The 17,436-nt window shown below is 34.7% G+C and overlaps 1 protein-coding gene across 2 annotated transcripts in view; it reads right to left on the reverse strand.

The window, feature by feature from the left end:
- LOC131430053 (kinesin-like protein CG14535) overlaps nucleotides 1-17,436 on the reverse strand; it is a 377,655-nt gene that overhangs the window by 232,282 nt on the left and 127,937 nt on the right. The gene's annotated exons all lie outside the window — the stretch shown is intronic.

The following is a 17,436-nucleotide window of genomic DNA, read 5'->3' on the forward strand; positions in this document are numbered from 1 at the left end:
AACTATATTATTTGGAATATGATCCTTCAAAATCGATTATCTCCAAAAAGATTTCATATTTTTAAATTTTTTTTTTGTATGTTGTATGTTTATAGAATTCTTATTCATGATAAAGATATTGAACCAAAAACTTTAAATCTTTTAAGGATAAGTTTTCGAAAAATTATGGAAAAATTGTGGCGTCATGAGCATTTTAAGTAGAGCGTAATTGGAAATTTTTGAAGTTCCACGGTTGTGTAAGGCGGTGTAATTCAAACGTGGGACAGTCAGATAAGTGTTTTAGGAGTAGAGAATCGTGGAAAACCCGATTCTGTAATTGGGCTTCCAACATTCGTCTTATTTTCACAATTACGACAATTTTACTGCAAAAACGTGCTTAATCCACCTAGCAGTGAGATGAAACCTTTTTTTTTATCAAACCGCATGTGTTTTTGTATGAATATTCTTCGGCGTTTTAGTTCTCATTTCATTATTTTAATGACCGTCGTTCTAAGCGGCAATTTGAGATTTTAATCACTCATTGCTGTGTAATGGCGAAACTGCAAATCGTATCGAATTTGAATCTTAAAGTGTGACAATCGGTTTACGGTACAATGAGTTTACGATTATTTAAGGTATTTCCAGAGACGGTATTCAGGAACCAATAAAATCCGAATCGAAAACTGAATACCACTAAAACTGAACTATCCAAATCTGCAAACCCGATAAACCTGATTAATTTATGTGAAAAATCATTTTTATAATGATCACCTCGAGTACCCTAAACCGGAAAATCTGACTGAAAAGCAAGATGTGTGATATGATCAAAAAACTGTTCCTTTGAATCTTAGATTTCCATATCATCCTGTAGTTCCGGAACCAGAAGTCGGATCCAAACATAATTAAGGAACCTTGTTTGGGAGCATACGACTTTTCATATGAATCTGAGTTTGTAGAAAACAGTTGAGTCATCTCCGAGAAAATTGAGTGAAATCATTTGTTACACATTCATTTGCTGATCTCGACGAACTGATTCGAATGGTATATGGGTGTTATGTTCTTCCAGCAATTATTGCTGTAAGTAGTTAAAATCAATATAATTATGGAATTGCTTTCAACTCAAAAATGTTGCCATCATCTGGTTTACATATGTCTTATTCGAACGATTATGTTGCCTAAAACGAACCGTGCTAAAATCGGTCCGAGGCAAAATGTCATGAAAAAGGATGCTAAACACAGTCTTTTTGGTACTTAGAAACAATTGGATGTAACAGTATAAAAAATCATGTTTCACGTAGCTCCCAAGCATTGCTTTGTCATACAGCGCTCAAAACTTCTACTGCTGGAATAAGGGGAAAAGTCGTTTAAACAAAAATGTCGATATCTTCGTTAAAACTGGACCGATTTTAACGATCTATGGCTTGTTGGATAGCTATTTTGGAGCGAAATTTAAGTCTAAACACATATCCTGTTTTCAAGGTCATTTGCCACAGTCATTGTCAAAAAACTGAAAATTTTGACATAAAACTTCGTATAACTCAAAAGGTAAACATCCGCTCTCAAAACCATTCAATAGCGTTCTGGGTGACGGGGAGACCTTTCATTTGCGACTAGTTTGATCAAAATCGGTTCAGCCATCTCTGAGATCTCGACATCTTTGTAGATAACACACATACAGACACACATACAGACACACACACACACACACACACACACACACACACACACACACACACACACACACACACACACACACACACACACACACACACACACACACACACACACACACACACACACACACACACACACACACACACACACACACACACACACACCCCATAACTCCGGAACCGGAAGTCGGATCTAAATAATAATCAGGATTTTTATGGGACCACAGGACCTTTGATTTAAATCTAAGTTTGTGAGAATCGGTTCAGCCATCTCCGAGAAAAGTTAGTGCAAAAAACGTGTTTAATCCACCTAGCAGTGAGATGTGACCTTTTTTTATCAATCCGCATGTGTTTTTTGCATGAATATTCTACGGTGTTAAAGTCTTCATGACATTATTTTAATGACCGTCGTTTTAAGCGACAATTTGAGATTTCAATCACTCTTTACTCTGTAACGTCGAAACTGCACATAGGATCGAATTTAAATCTAGAAGTGTGATAATCGATTAAACATGCCATGATACGTAAGTTCCACTTTAGAGTTTACGGTAATTTAAGGTACTTCCAGAGCCGGTATTCAGGAACCAGCATAACCCAAACCGATTCGTATGGCCATGTGACGAATAAATTACAACAGTTTTGAGTTCAACTTTGAAGCTTTTCGGGATTGTCATTTTCTATATCGGTTTAAATTTTAAAAATTCATCACCATGTAATTCGAGAACCGGAAGTCATAATTGGATAAAATTAATTAATTTTGTATATAAGTTTATTTTAATTTGAATTTTTGTTTCTGAAATTTGATTAGGATTTTTTTGAGAAAACGATTGAGCTTTGAGAAAAGTTTTTATACTGGAACCGAAATTCTAAAATCGGTATGGCCGAAGTCAAATAGTTTCACCTGAGTAGCTGTATAGTTTACAATTGTTTCAAAATATTCGAAAATCAGTGAAGACATCTTTGAGAAATCATAGCACGAATTAAATTTTTAGGTGCCTTCTGAATCGACAACTGAATACCACTATAACTGAAAAAAGTTAATTTTTTATCGACTATCCAAATCTGCTAACCCGATAAACCTGATTAATTTATGTGGAATATACATTTTTATACCAATCACCCTGTATCTCCGAAACCGGAAGTTGGAACTGACTGAAGAGCAAGATGTTTTATAGAATCTTGAAACGTTTCATTTGAATCTAAGATGATTCTTAGATTTCATTTGAATCTTAGATCGGTTCAGCCATCTACGAGAAAAATTAGTTACACATTTTTGATTTCGTTTCACATATCATCCTGTAGTTCCGGAACCAGAGGTCGGAACCAAACATAATTCAGGAACTTTGTTTGGGAGCATACGACTTTTCGTATGAATCTGAATTTGTAGAAAGAAATTTTCCGAGAAAATTGAGTGAAATTATTTGTCACACACGCATTTGCTGATCTCGACGAACTGATTCGAATGGTATATGGATGTTATGTTCTTCCAGCATTTATTGCTGTAAGTAGTTTAAAACAATATAATTAAAAAAAATTCTGCCATCATCTGGTTTATATATGTCATATTCGAACGATTATGTTGCCAAAAACGAGCCGTGCTAAAATCGGTCCGAGGCTAAATGTCATGAAAAAGGATGCTGTACACAGTCTTTTTGGTACTTAGAAACAATTGTATGTAACAGAATAAAAAATCGTGTTTTCCGTTGCTCCCAAGCATTGCTTTGTCATACAGCGCTCAAAACTCCTATTGCTGGAATAGGGGGAAAAGTCGTTTACACAAAAATTTCGATATCTCCGTTAAAAATGGACGGATTTTAACAATCTATGGCTTGTTGGATAGGTTTTATCGTGCGAAATCTAAATCTGAAAACATATTCTGTTTTCAAGATCAATTGTGACAGATACTGTCAAAAAACTGAAAATTTTGACATAAAACTTCGTATAACTCAAAAAGTAAACATCCGATCTCAAAACCATTCAATAGCGTTTTGGGTGACGGGGAGACCTTTCATTTGAGACTAGTTTGATCAAAATCGGCCCAGCCATCTCTGAGATCTCGACCTCTTAGTTGACAACACACATACAGACACACACACACATACACACACACACAGACATTTGCTCAGTTCGTCGAGCTGAATCGATTGGTATATGTCATTCGGCCCTCCGGGCCTCGGAAAAATTTTCGAAAGTTTGAGCGAATTCTATACCTATTTTTTATATATATAAAAAAAGGTAAAAAAGGTAAAAACGTTACATACACACATACGCACGTACACACACATACACACACAGGCACTCGACGAACTGAGTCGAATGGTATATGACACTCGGCCTTCCGGGCCTCGGTTTAAAAGTCAGTTTTCACAGTGATTGCATAATCTTTCTAAATGAGAAAGGTAAAACCACTTATATGCAAATTTAGTAGCTTTGGTTTGTAAATACTCTAAAAAACGTAGTTTCTACAACTCACCTAACACAAAAGTAGCTTTTGTACTCTATCTTACTCTACACACTTAGAATAAATCGTGTGAATTTACATCTCCATAGATGCAGCGTCGAAATTTACTTAAGTTTATAACTTAGAACATATGAAAATAAAACATACCATTTAGATGAAATGTAGCGGAATGCGCTCGTCGCGTTAAAAACCTAGACCGATTTTCGAAAAACTATAAACAGTAATGCCCAAGTCTGTTGAGTCCAATACATCGATTTTGCCGAAGCAATAATGCATGGCTGTGTAATATCATATAATAGGTATTACTTCAGATTGTAGCAATTCATTGTAGCAAAACATTATACTGAATAGAGGATCAGAACATAATTTAATTGGCACAATCTCCATTTAATTGCATCAGATAATAAAAATAGCTCGAATAAACATCGTCAAGCAAAACAAAGTCTTGGTTTTACGTTTATTGTGGAATTTGGCCGATTCATAGCATAGCTTCAATTACATAGCTAGTGCTACGATCCTATTGACACAAATAAAAATAATGATATAACCACTTTCTACTTATTCGAGGATGACAATGAAAGTCGATTAGAATGGAATATATTGGCAGTAATTCCAGTCCAGTAGTTTATTTTAACAGTGTTTCATTCGATAAGGAAATTTGACCGCGCTCTATCATGCGTGTCAAGTGAATACTTTTATATAAATTTCATCTTATCGGCGTGAGGGATCTGGTGAACTACTAAAACCGAAAATATTTGAATGTTTTCTTGTCTTCAATCGTTCTTTTGAAGGAGAATGCATGCTTGCTACTAAACACAGGAATATACGAGGTCTGTTCAAAAAGTTCCCGGAATTTTTTAATTGGTCTGGAGAGTCCGGTGGTCAAATTTTTTTTATTGTGTTGGTACATATGTCCCTAATGTATGGTGAAATTTTCAGCTGTGTTCATTGTTTACATTCTGGCTTGTAGCGGCTGGTGTAGACGTGTTTTTTTGAGCTCGGCGATTTTTGTTAATTTAAACAATGGAAGAATTGAAGAGTCAAAGAATTTGTATTAAATTTTGGTGAAAAATGAAATAAAATGTAACCAAGTGTGCGAAATGTTACAGAGAGCCTACGGTGAGTCTGCTATGAAAAAAACAAGTGTTTACGAGTGGTATAAGCGTTTCCAAGATGGCCGCGAAGATGTTGAAGACGACGAACGCTCCGGCGACCCAGCACGTCAATAATCGATGAAAATGTGGGAAAAGTGGAAAAAATGATTATGGATGATCGCCGAATCACTATTAGAGAAATTACTGATGAAGTTGGCATATCAGTTAGCTCATGCCATCATATTTTTTCAAATGTTTTGGGCATGAAACGAGTGGGAGCAAAATTCGTTCCAAAACTGCTGAATTCATCGTTGCTTATTCGTGATTTTTTGGCTAAAAACAAGACTTTAATCATGCCTCAACCTCCTTATTCACCAGATATCGCTCCGTGTGATTTTTTCCTGTTCCCAAAGTTGAAGAGACCCATGAAAGGACAGCGTTTTTCATCGATTGAAGAGATAAAGGCAGAAACGCTGAGAGTGCTACAGAGCATTACAAAAAGTGACTATCAGGGGTGTTTCGAAGACTGGAAAACGTTGGCATAAGTGTATTATATCTAGGGGGATTACTTCGATTTTTTAAAAAAATGAGAATTCCGGGTACTTTTTGAACAGACCTCGTACATGGTAAGCAAATTAGTCAACACATATGCATATAACCTCATGTTAGTCAATCGTAATTACTCATGATTCATAGTTCTAGTGTAATAGTAATCACTAACAATAACGATTGACTAAGGATATATTCAAAGTGTTAAGGATTCAAAAATCCATCACGAATCAACGAGTGGTAAGCCCAATGCCCTCAATCACTGAAAATATTCCTGGTTTCGATGTGTCGGTTTTTCTTGTTATGCTTTGTGCGACGATTCGGTCAACGCAAGCGGGTAAAATTTTGCGCGCCTTTTATGAGACTACATTTCACCTTAACTTTACAGCTAATATAGATGAAGTAGACATCGAAACAGACACAAAATTAATTTTTACATGCTAATAAATGTAATAATCTGCAGGGTTTAAATTACCTCAAATGAGAGTATAATTTTTTTCTAAGAATGTATATTCAGAAGCTGGAATTATTATATAGAATTTTGATGATACATTTGGATTAAAATTATTGAAAAATAGTCATTCTGCAATTTTCGAAAATCCACCTAATTATAAATGACCATAATGATTTTGTTCATTATTTCTTCATCTTGGCCGAGAATTCAAATTATCAGCTACAACCAAGGATGACTTTTATCGTATCAAAGAACGCTCTCTAGCCATTCTTCACACGATTCAATCAGTGCCATCAAAGAGAGAAGGATATTATCTTAGAAACAAAAAACTGCAACTGATTCATTTAATATATGGACACCAGTACGAGAGCATCACGGCATCTCGTTTTGCGATCCGATTCTGTACGGGCAGACTCAGAGATGGCATTTCACTAGAGTGATAGACCAGGGCGTAGGTTTCAATTATACACTGCGGATACATTTGCTGCGCTCCACACAAAGAGGAAAGCGCACTTTTTCTCAGTGTACAGACAGACAGACTTTGAGTGCGTGCTTGTGTTGAAATAAGCTGGTGCGAGAGAATAACATTCTCTTTGCACGAATCGCTCTCACGTGCTCTTGCCTAAATCCACCCAAGTAATCACTGGCGCGTGATGGTGAGCGAACAGTTCTGTGAACTTCAATTATTAGAGAGTTGATCTGGCCTTGCTATGACAAATTTGCAATGAAAACCGAAAATTTACCATACACCAAAGTGCTCACCGGACGTGTACATCTCTGTGAAAGTATCTGCATCCATCTCAGAGAATTTATTAGCTAATGCTCTAGCACTTTGGTGCGATTCAGTGGAGGAGGTAAAAGGAAGTAAACAAACGCACTCATGATGCGTGCACACTTTATACAACAGTAGTGTATATGTTATATGTGAAAGAGAAGATCTCTCGTTGAAGTTGTCAGTGCGAGGGGAGAAATTTTGCTTGCTCTTCGTCACACAGAGGAGATGGACATCTCTGCGGGCAGTAGATGGATCCTTTTACTATCGCCGCTTATTCTAATTATGTGCATATAACATTTGTATAAGTTGTGTCTATGAAAATGTCTGTGAATGCCCCACACAAGGGTTATAAAATATGAGTATGAAAATCATCAAGTCGAATCGTCGATTCGATTTTCTGCGATAATAGTCAACTTGCGATTCTCTCTTGGTAGTTTCCACACAGCACCGAACATTGCAAAACTGTATCTGTTTTTGGAACTGCCGTGAAATACTCAGAGTATGAGGTTGAGCGAAGAAATGTAGAAAAATTCTCTCACGGTTCATGTATTGAGAGGCAGTGAGTTGTAGTAGCATCATCTACCAGATTGACGATGTTGTATACAGTGTAGAGAAATACCGAGCCGCTCTCGGCCAAATTATCGGCAATTCCTTTTTTGAAATAACCGGCTTCGAAGCTTTATTTGTCAAACAAAATAATATATCACTATATTTAAAAACCGTATCATGAGAACAGTAGTATGGTTGATTAGCATTTGAAAAAAAAGCTGAATTATAATATAATTTACAACGTTTCGTACTTTTATAAAATTGAAGCACAATAATTTAAGATATTTCAACAATTTTCTAAAATCCACCTATTCTTAAAACACTATAACTATTAGGTGTACAACTTTGCTTCCGCCGTTTTTTTCCAAAATTTAAAGGTTTATTGCGAAAATGTGCTTACAGACGTATTATTCAAAGTATTCCCGGTTCGAAAAAAGGAGTCCTTTTTTGACGTTATCCATGAAGCAAACCATTTTTCCAACTCTTCGAAAGATTAAAAATGTTGATCTGCCATGCCGTGTGCCATCGAACGGAATAGGTGGAAATCAGAAGGGGCGACATCTGGGAAATACGACGGGTGGGGCAAGACTTCCCATTTCAGCTTTTCCAGGTACTTTTTGACCACTTTTGCGACGTGAGGCCGAGCATTGTCGTGTTGGAGGATGACTTTGTCATGTCGCTCTTGATACTGTGGCCGCTTTTCTTTTAGCGCGCGACTAAGGCGCATCAGTTGCGTTCGGTAGCGATCTCCTGTGATGGTTTCACCCGGTTTTAAGAGCTCGTAGTAAATTGTTTATCTTTGAAGGTTTTTTTTCTTCCACCATCATGTTTGTCTTCGACATCGAAATCACCATTTTTAAAATGTTGAAACCACTCCCGACACGTTCTTTTACTCAGAGCAGCATCACCGTAAGTTTCTGAAAGCATTCGATGCGCTTCAGTTGCATTTTATTCGAATTGTAACAGAAAAGTAAAACTTCCCGCAAATGGCGAGAATTGGGCACATAAACAGACATTTTCGAGCGTGAAGAATACGAAAATTCGTTAGGTGTTGCACACACTCACTTTAAAGGCATTAATCATCTATGTATTTTAACCAGCCTTAACCGGCACAGCCACCTATCGGAAAACGGCGGAAGTAAAGTTGTACACCTAACATTTTGTTGACTCCATCTTCAGCCAAAGTGCAATAAATTTATTCTATTATCGACTACTATATATTAGAACAAAAAAAACATTGATTTTCCAGTTTCATTTTCGAATAAAAATAAAAAACAACGATTTTTTTCCAGTGTATACTTTGCCTCAATAGGATAAATAGGAATTTATCCTATTTTTAAAGCGATGAACACAACATTTCACACTTGTGACACTAATTAAAAGTTTCGATAGATTTGTAAAAATGTTTCGAATGCTATTTGCATTATTTTAAAAACAGATTTTCAGAAATCGTTCTTTTAACATTTGCAGAGAAAATACAGTCTGATTCATTGAGTTTTAAGGTAAGCTTACAGCGTTTTACAAAAGATGGTATCGTCAGCAGTAGTCGAACGAACTGGGCATCATTGCTATTGTACCAATAGTCATCTCATTAGTATTTTGTCAATTGCTCGACTTTCTATCAACGAATTGCGATAAAATCGGATACAACATCTTTTCTTCGGCTCTAAGAAGCAATACCTCAGGAAAAATAGTTCGAAAATTGTTATAGCGTTATAGCGACACAAAAACTCGTAGCGTATGCACCTATTTTCATCTCACCCTTAAGGTCAAATCACTGTTTCCCTTCTTGCATTCGAAAAAGTTGATTTAAAAAATTTATAGATGCTTTAGAAAAAATATCACACCTTTGAAAAAAAAAATTACTGTTAAATTTGGCATGTTTCCAAAGACCTGAGGGGACTTATGATTGGTGTATTTTCCATGCTAGTCACGTTCCTTAGTATGTATGTTAAGTCATAGCGCAGACTACTACCACCTCTTTAGTAATAGTGAGGTTCATTAGATATGGATCGTTGTACAGTCCGAGATGTGGTTGAAAAAGGCCGGACCTTGACTAGTTGAGCGATTTTTCGTAAGTAAACCTGGACTAAGTTTAAATTATGCGTGACATAAATTCAAGCATGCTATATTTTCTTGGGTGATTACAAAATATTACATCCATTAGCATGTACATTTTAGTTTACAGACAGTTAAATTGAATTGAATAATCTGTAAACGATTATTATTGACATGCTTCTGTATATGAATATATGAAAATTGTAACACTTCTTTTGTGTGCTTCTATTGAGACACAAATGAACTTGATTTTTTCGTTATGTGTATTTGTAAGAGAGTTTGTCTTGAGGAGCACACTCTGTGAAAAATCAACTCTATGAAAAATAAATTGCTTTAATCGATGGATATAATTAAGAGTATAATAGAAAAACCGAACTTCGAACATTTTTGGAATTATAGTTCTTTGATTTCACTCGCACCATTCCACTCTTTTGAAGCGTCTAAACTTTGAAACTTTTCTCGTTTTATTTTTAATAAAAACAACCAGAAATAATCCTGTTTATCTTTGCATATATGTTTATGTGAATATGTACAATTTTTATAGTATCAGAGGTTTACACACTTGAGACAAGCTGTCTGATTGATTAGAGATGTCATTTGGAAGCATCAAATTTCAACTTCGGACGATATCCTGTGAACATGAAGACGACTTCTATGACTCCAGCCACAGGCGAAACTCAATGTCCACCATTTTTGTTGATGTGTTTTATCTTACTTACATCTACGGATAATCTACAGCAAGTAAAACTAAAGTAATAATTGTAATTTTGGTAGAATTCTGTCTAGTTTAGTAGCTAGGTAAACTTTTATTAAATAACTTCTTTCCTTGTTCAGTCGAAATGACATCTATGACCGCAAAAAGTATTGAGCTTCATTCATTAATTTATTTGAACTCAATTCAGAATGCCTTTGCCAATTTTCTGATCAACAGTTGTCCAGTATCAAATCATACACAAGCATCAGATCAATTATCCAATCTTTAGATTCACAATCTGCAATTTTTCCAACCCCCCCCCCCCCCTTCCCATACCGTCATAGTTCGTCTTCTTCTAGTGCACTTTCACAGATTCAGTAGACTATGTAATTCAATTCGACAAAACGACCGAATCGATTGCAAGCAACATTTATGCTCGGAAATGTTGTCCAACAATCCAACCCGAAGCTTCACCATCATTTGCACTGCATTCATCTGCCTCAGTCACAACTGGCACAAATTCCGACCGATACCGAAACATCGGTCCGTTCCGTTTCGTATTGTCAGATTCACTTCATTGAGTACAATCCCTGTGCCCACCCTTGTCGTACGATAGCTGGTCGAAGTGAGCCACCGAACGGAAGTCTTGCTTCCAACATCAGTTCAGAACGGACAAGTCGCGTCGCACGATTCCTACGGAATACGCGGCTAGGATAGTGACTTATTTCCGGGTTGTCGCCGCCACCACCACCACCACCAGTAACAACTTATCGTACTCTCAGTTGCACTTCTTCTTCGTGCTCGAGTACGCCGCCACGCGAGACGCAACAACAACAAATCGAAACGGCCTACGAGCAGGAATCTACACACGAAAATCGTACGCTAACTTTACAAGTCCTGCTACGACCAAACACCGAAGGTTGGTATTCAGCGTCCACGGGAGGTATGTGACGGAATGAAACGGAAGGCTGGAGTAAAATGTTGTGACTGGAGCTTTCCAAAAAAAACCTCTCTCTTACCGATCCGTATCCACTCCCAGCCGTGTGACAATTTTTTCGAGCTGCACCGGTGAGAGATTCTGGAAAATGTTTTGTCACAGAGGGTGGTTTGCTACTAAACAAAAGAGAATATTGTACCAGGCTACATTTTACTCCCGCTCTCAGAATCCGAGTGAAGTGTAACGGAATGTTCGAAATTCGAACATTCTGAGCAGGTGCCGACGAGAACAGAATCAAAACAAAAACACGTGCACCAGTCGATTCTGGTTCGTTCTGGCTCTCATGGAGCATACATCTTTGTCCAGCAGTCATACGTCCGTTCGGTTTGAAGAAATATTTTTGTCTTTTGCAACATTTGAAGGATTGATATGATCTTTTGATTTTCTTTTTAATATGAGCTTCGCTGTATCACAAACTCCCTAAATTCATTATTATCGCGGTCACTTGTTGCATATATCAGTGATCAATGTGTTTTATTCCATGCATACTTTTTGTAAACAAATTTTTCTGGTTTTTCATCTGCTTCTGCATTATTGCATGATAGAATACAAATCATGTTCGTGAAACATGTTTTCAAAAACGTGCTTAATCAACCTAGCAGTGAGATGATACCTTTTTTATCAATCCACATGCGTTTTTTGCAAGAATATTCTTCGGTGTTTCAGTTTTCATGACATTATTCTTAAGTCCGTCGTTTTAAGTGGCAATTTGAGATTTTAATCACTCATTACTCTGTAATATCGAAACTGCAAATCGGATCGAATTTCAATCTAAAAGTGTAGCAATCGAATAAACATTCCATGATATGTCGAAGTAATTTCCACTTTAGAGTTTAGGGTAACTTAAGGTACTTTGAGAGCCGGTATTCAGGAACCAACATAACCCAAACCGATTGGTATGGCCATATGACAAATAAATTGCAATATTTTTGAGTCCAACTTTAAAACTTTTCGGGATTGTCATCTTCTATATCGCTTTGAATTTTAAAAATTCATCCTCCTACAATTCCAGAATCGGAAGCCAGAATTGGATAAAATTGGATTTATTTAAATTTGAACTTTTGTTTCTGGAATTCGATTTTCCTTTTCTGAGAAAACGATTGAGCTTTAAGAAACGATTCGATACTGGAACCGGAATTCGAAATTCGGTGTAACCGAAGTCAGACAAATTCACCTAAGTATGGTTTACATATGTTTCAAACAGTTTGAAAATCAATGAAGACATCTATGAGGAATCGTATTGCGAATTAAATTTTTGGGTGCCTTTCGAAACGAAAACTGAATACAACCAAAAATGAAATAAGTTTATTTGGTTATCGACTATCCAAATCTGCAAACCCGATAAACCTGATTAATTTATGTGAAATAGACTTTTTTATACTGATCACCCTGTATCTCCGAAACCGGAAGTTGGATCTGACTAAAAAACAAGATGTTGTATAGAATCTTAAAACTTTTCATTTGAATCTTAGATCGGTTCAGCCATCTACGAGAAAATTGAGTTACACAGTTTTAATTTCTTTTCACATATCATCCTGTAGTTCCGGAACCAGATGTCGGAACCAAACATAATTCAGGAACCTTATTTGGGAGCATACGACTTTTCACATGAATCTGAGTTTGTAGAAACGGTTGAGTCATCTCCGAAAAAAATTGAGTGAAATTATTTGTCACACACGCATTTGCTGATCTCGACGAACTGATTCGAATGGGATATGGCTGTTATGTTCTTCCAGTATTTATTGCTGTAAGTATTTTAAATCAATATAATTATGGAATTGCTTTCAACTCGAAAATCCTGCCATCATCTGGTTTACATAAGGCATATTCGAACGATTATGTTGCCAAAAACGAACCGTGCTAAAATCGGTCCTAGGCAAAATATCATGCTGTATACATTCTTTTGGGTATTTAGAAACAAATGTATGTAACAGTATAAAAAATCGAGTTTTATATTGCTCCCAAGCATTTCTTTGCCAGACTGCGCTCAAAACTTCTACTTATGGAATAGGGGAAAAAGTCGCCTACACAAAAATTTCGATATCTTCGTTAAAGTTTGAGCGAATTCTATACCTATTTTTTAAATTTATAAAAAAAGGTAAAAAAGCATCTTCAAAACTGTTCTAAAACTATTTCCATACTATTTTGAACATGTTTCAAACTATCTATGAACAATTTACAAACTTTGAATCTTCATTTTCAACCACGCAGTCCAAAATTAAGCAGTTTTGAACTGCCCTCATAAACTTTCTTTTGAAGTAATAGTAGTATTAGTATTAGTAGGTTTGCCGTATTCAGTTTTACTAAAATTTGTTCTCGGTGAAGAACTCAGTTTCAAAATAATTAAGTTGGTATCGATTCGACAATATATGACTCCGTGACCAAGGCTTATGGTGAATTTAAATAAAATTGAGCTTAAAACGTAAAACTAAACAACGATTCCAACGTTTTTAAATTGGGAGAATTTCACAAATTTTTGAAAGCTTACCATTTATCATTTAGCTCCTGTACACTCCTACAATCTATATGTTGTGGCGTTTTGTTGAATAGTTAACCTAAACTGTTGGCTAGTACTTTTTGTAATTTTGTAATTAAAATTCAAAAACATAAGTATTTAAGTTGGATAGATTCGGAAACGAAGTTAAACGTTATCGATGTACATCATTTCACGAACTTTACTTAATTATGAGACTCTACGTCAAATCAATTAAAAATTAATAAATCGCCTTTTGATATATTATAAAAAATGTCAACGTAAACCTAATACGAAATTTCTTCTATCCCTCGTAGACAAACTTGGACGTTTTAACATCATTTTCTAAACAAAATTAAAACAAGTAAAAACCATTTTGAATAATTATGATTAATTTAAAATGATTTAGTTTGTTAAGGAAACAAATATTTTCAAACTATAACCAAGCTGCTATAAAGCCATTCTGAAACAACTGTGGAACATATTAAAAACTATGATGAAACAAGTTGGGAACAATTTTAAAATTATATGAATCTCTTATTGAAACTGTTTTTTTTTACTATTGGATGAAACATTTTTACAGATTTTTAAATAATAATTGAGAACAGTTTTTAAGTTGTCAAAACATCTGTGAAACTTTTTAAAAAGCGTTTTGATTTTATTTCAAAACAGTTTTTAAATAGTTCGGGAACAATTTTGAAACAATTTTTTACACAAAATTAGGGAACAACTTAGAAATAGTTTCAGAACAATGCTTTAAAACCTTTTTATATTTGGGAATAATTCAATCACAACTTTGAAACGTTATTGAAGTAATAAATTAAACAAGTAGCAAACTATTTTGAAACAGTTTTTTTTAAGTTTGGAAGCAATTTGAAATTATTTTTGGACTATTTTATGTCAGTCGGGAATTTTTTTGAAACTACTGGAACTGTTTTGAAACTATATTTTAACCTGCTTTGAAACTATTTTGAAACTATTTTAGAACTGTTTTTAAACTATTCTGGAGCTTTGAATCTATTTAAAAAAACTGTTTTAATCCACCTAGTGGTGAAATGATGCCTTTCTCATATATAATATTGCGGTATTCTATTCAAAAATTTTCTCTTCGATTTTTTAAAGAGATTATTTATGCATTAACTATTATAAAATACAGAAAGAAACAGTGCGTTGCTCGCGTAGGTCATCCTTAAGAAAAATAAGTGGGTTCACTATTATATGCACATCCGGCACCGGATCCCGAAAACCGGTATAATCAAAGACGATTCGTACGGTCACCAACTAACATGACGAACAAACTCTACTAGTTTTTATTCAAATTTTGAAAATTATATGCAGTTTTGCCATCGTACTTTGAACGACGATTTAAATTTTTGTTGTATCCGAAAATATGCAGTAATTTTTGGTAGGACCATAAGACCGTTCATTTGACCCTGAGATTGGGACTAACGGTTTTGAGTCCAGTTTATAACATTTTTTACGGTTTTTGTTTCGCCGGTTTAAGTGACGGTGTACAATAATTAACAAACTTTACCCTAAAACTCCGGAACCGGAAGTCGGATCCGAATGATATTCAGGAATTCCGTAGTTTGTCAAAATCGATTCAGCCATCTTCGAGAAAACCTAGTGAGATTATTTGACACATACACACACATACACATACATACACACACAGACATTGCTCAGCTCGATGAACTGAGTCGAATGATATATGACATTTGGCCCTCCGGGCCAATTTTTGCTAGTAGATTTTTCAAGTGATTGCATCATCTTTCTATATGAGAAAGGCTAAATCAAATTAAAATTAAAATTCAAAAACTATATTGAAACTATTTTAAAAATTATTTTGAAACAATTTTGAATCAATTTTGAATCAATTTTGAAACTATTCTGAAACTATGTTGAAACTATTTTATAACTATTTTGAAACAATTTTGAAACTATTTTGTAACGATTTTGAAAATATTTTGAAACTATTTTGAAACTATTTTGAAACTGTTTTGAAACTATTTTGAAACTATTTTGAAACTATTTTGAAACTATTTTGAAACTATTTTGAAACTATCTTGAAACTATCTTGAAACTATTTTGAAACTATTTTGAAACTATTTTGAAACTATTTTGAAACTATTTTGAAACTATTTTGAAACTATTTCGAAACTATTTTGAAACTATCTTGAAACAATTTTGAAACTATCTTGAAACTATTTTGAAACTATTTTGAAACTATTTTGAAACTATTTTGAAACTATTTTGAAATTGTTTCGAAACAATTTAGAAAGTAGATTTTAAAATAACTTTTAAATGATTTTTATGAATAATAAAAGAATTGAAATCAGTTTCAGAAATAATCTATGTACAATTTCAACACAATTTTCAACTTCCAACGTTTTTGAAAACGGTTTGAAGTAATTTTGTCACAGATTCGAAACTGATTTAACCCGGCGATCGACCGTTAGTAGATTAAACCCGGTATAAATAAAAAAAATTAAATAAAGATTTGATTTGAAACAAATGAAAATCATGAGGACATCATTATGAAACTATTTAAAAATTGTTTGTAATAAATTTGAATTAACTTATATAAAACTTTTTCAAACGGTTTCATAACAATTTTTGTTTTACAAAGGTTTTAAAACGGTAAATGTAAAAACCGTGTTAAAACTATGATGGAAATTATTTTAAAATTGTTGAGAAACAGTTTTGAAACAATTTTCAAACAAAATTTAAATTCAAACCAAACTACTTCATTGCTATCTTCAAGCAATTTCGAAACCATTCCGGAAATTACTTTTGATACGGAGTGGAAAATAATTAAAAAATTATAGGAGTTCTGGAACTATTTTGATATTGTTTCAAATCTGTTCCGAAACTATTCCAAAATTCTTTTCAAACGATTTTGATATAATTTTTTAAACAGTTTAGAGTCAACCTCGAAACTTTTATTAACAATTTGAAAACAATTCTGGAGTAACAATCAATTAGGAAACAGTTTTGAAACCTTTTTGAAACAATTATTGAGCAAATTTAGAACGATGTTGAACATAATGCACAAATATGCTAATACTAATGAAAACTAACTGCAGCACTGAGAAAGGCTATATTCAAATCAACTTGATAGGTATAGAATTTTTGATTTATTCGTGTTTTTCACTAGAATTAGTAATAACTTTCAGTTTTTATTCCAGAGAACTCGATTAAAAAACTACAAGGATCAGCCCCATGGGGTTGTTCGAGCCAAGGATCAGCCCCATGGGGTTGTTCGAATTTCTAATGATCTACAATCAAAAAGTTCAATCAATCGTCACACTTTTGAATCCAAAATTGCGCGAGAGTCTGCTTAGATTGATCTTAATAAGCAGTCACGTACCCAGAGGGGAGGCCCGAGGGGCCCTGGCCCCTCCCGAAATTAAAAACAGATACATAATTATTTAGAAGGTCTCAGACTTGTGTTACAGAAATAACAAGACAGTAAACGTGAAGAAATGTGATACAATAACAGTTCCAGTGGGAAAGTTTGAAGTGTCTGTTAAAAACACCCGTAAAAGGCACATCGAGAATTAGGTACATAAGCAATCTTCAGTAACATTATTTTTTTTATCTTTGGGCCCCTCCCGAAACGAAATCCTGGGTACGGGCCTGTTAATAAGGAACCAACTTCGAACATCGTTTGTCTTGAT

This window comes from Malaya genurostris, chromosome 2, assembly GCF_030247185.1.
Source record: "Malaya genurostris strain Urasoe2022 chromosome 2, Malgen_1.1, whole genome shotgun sequence".
NCBI classification, from domain to species: domain Eukaryota; kingdom Metazoa; phylum Arthropoda; class Insecta; order Diptera; family Culicidae; genus Malaya; species Malaya genurostris.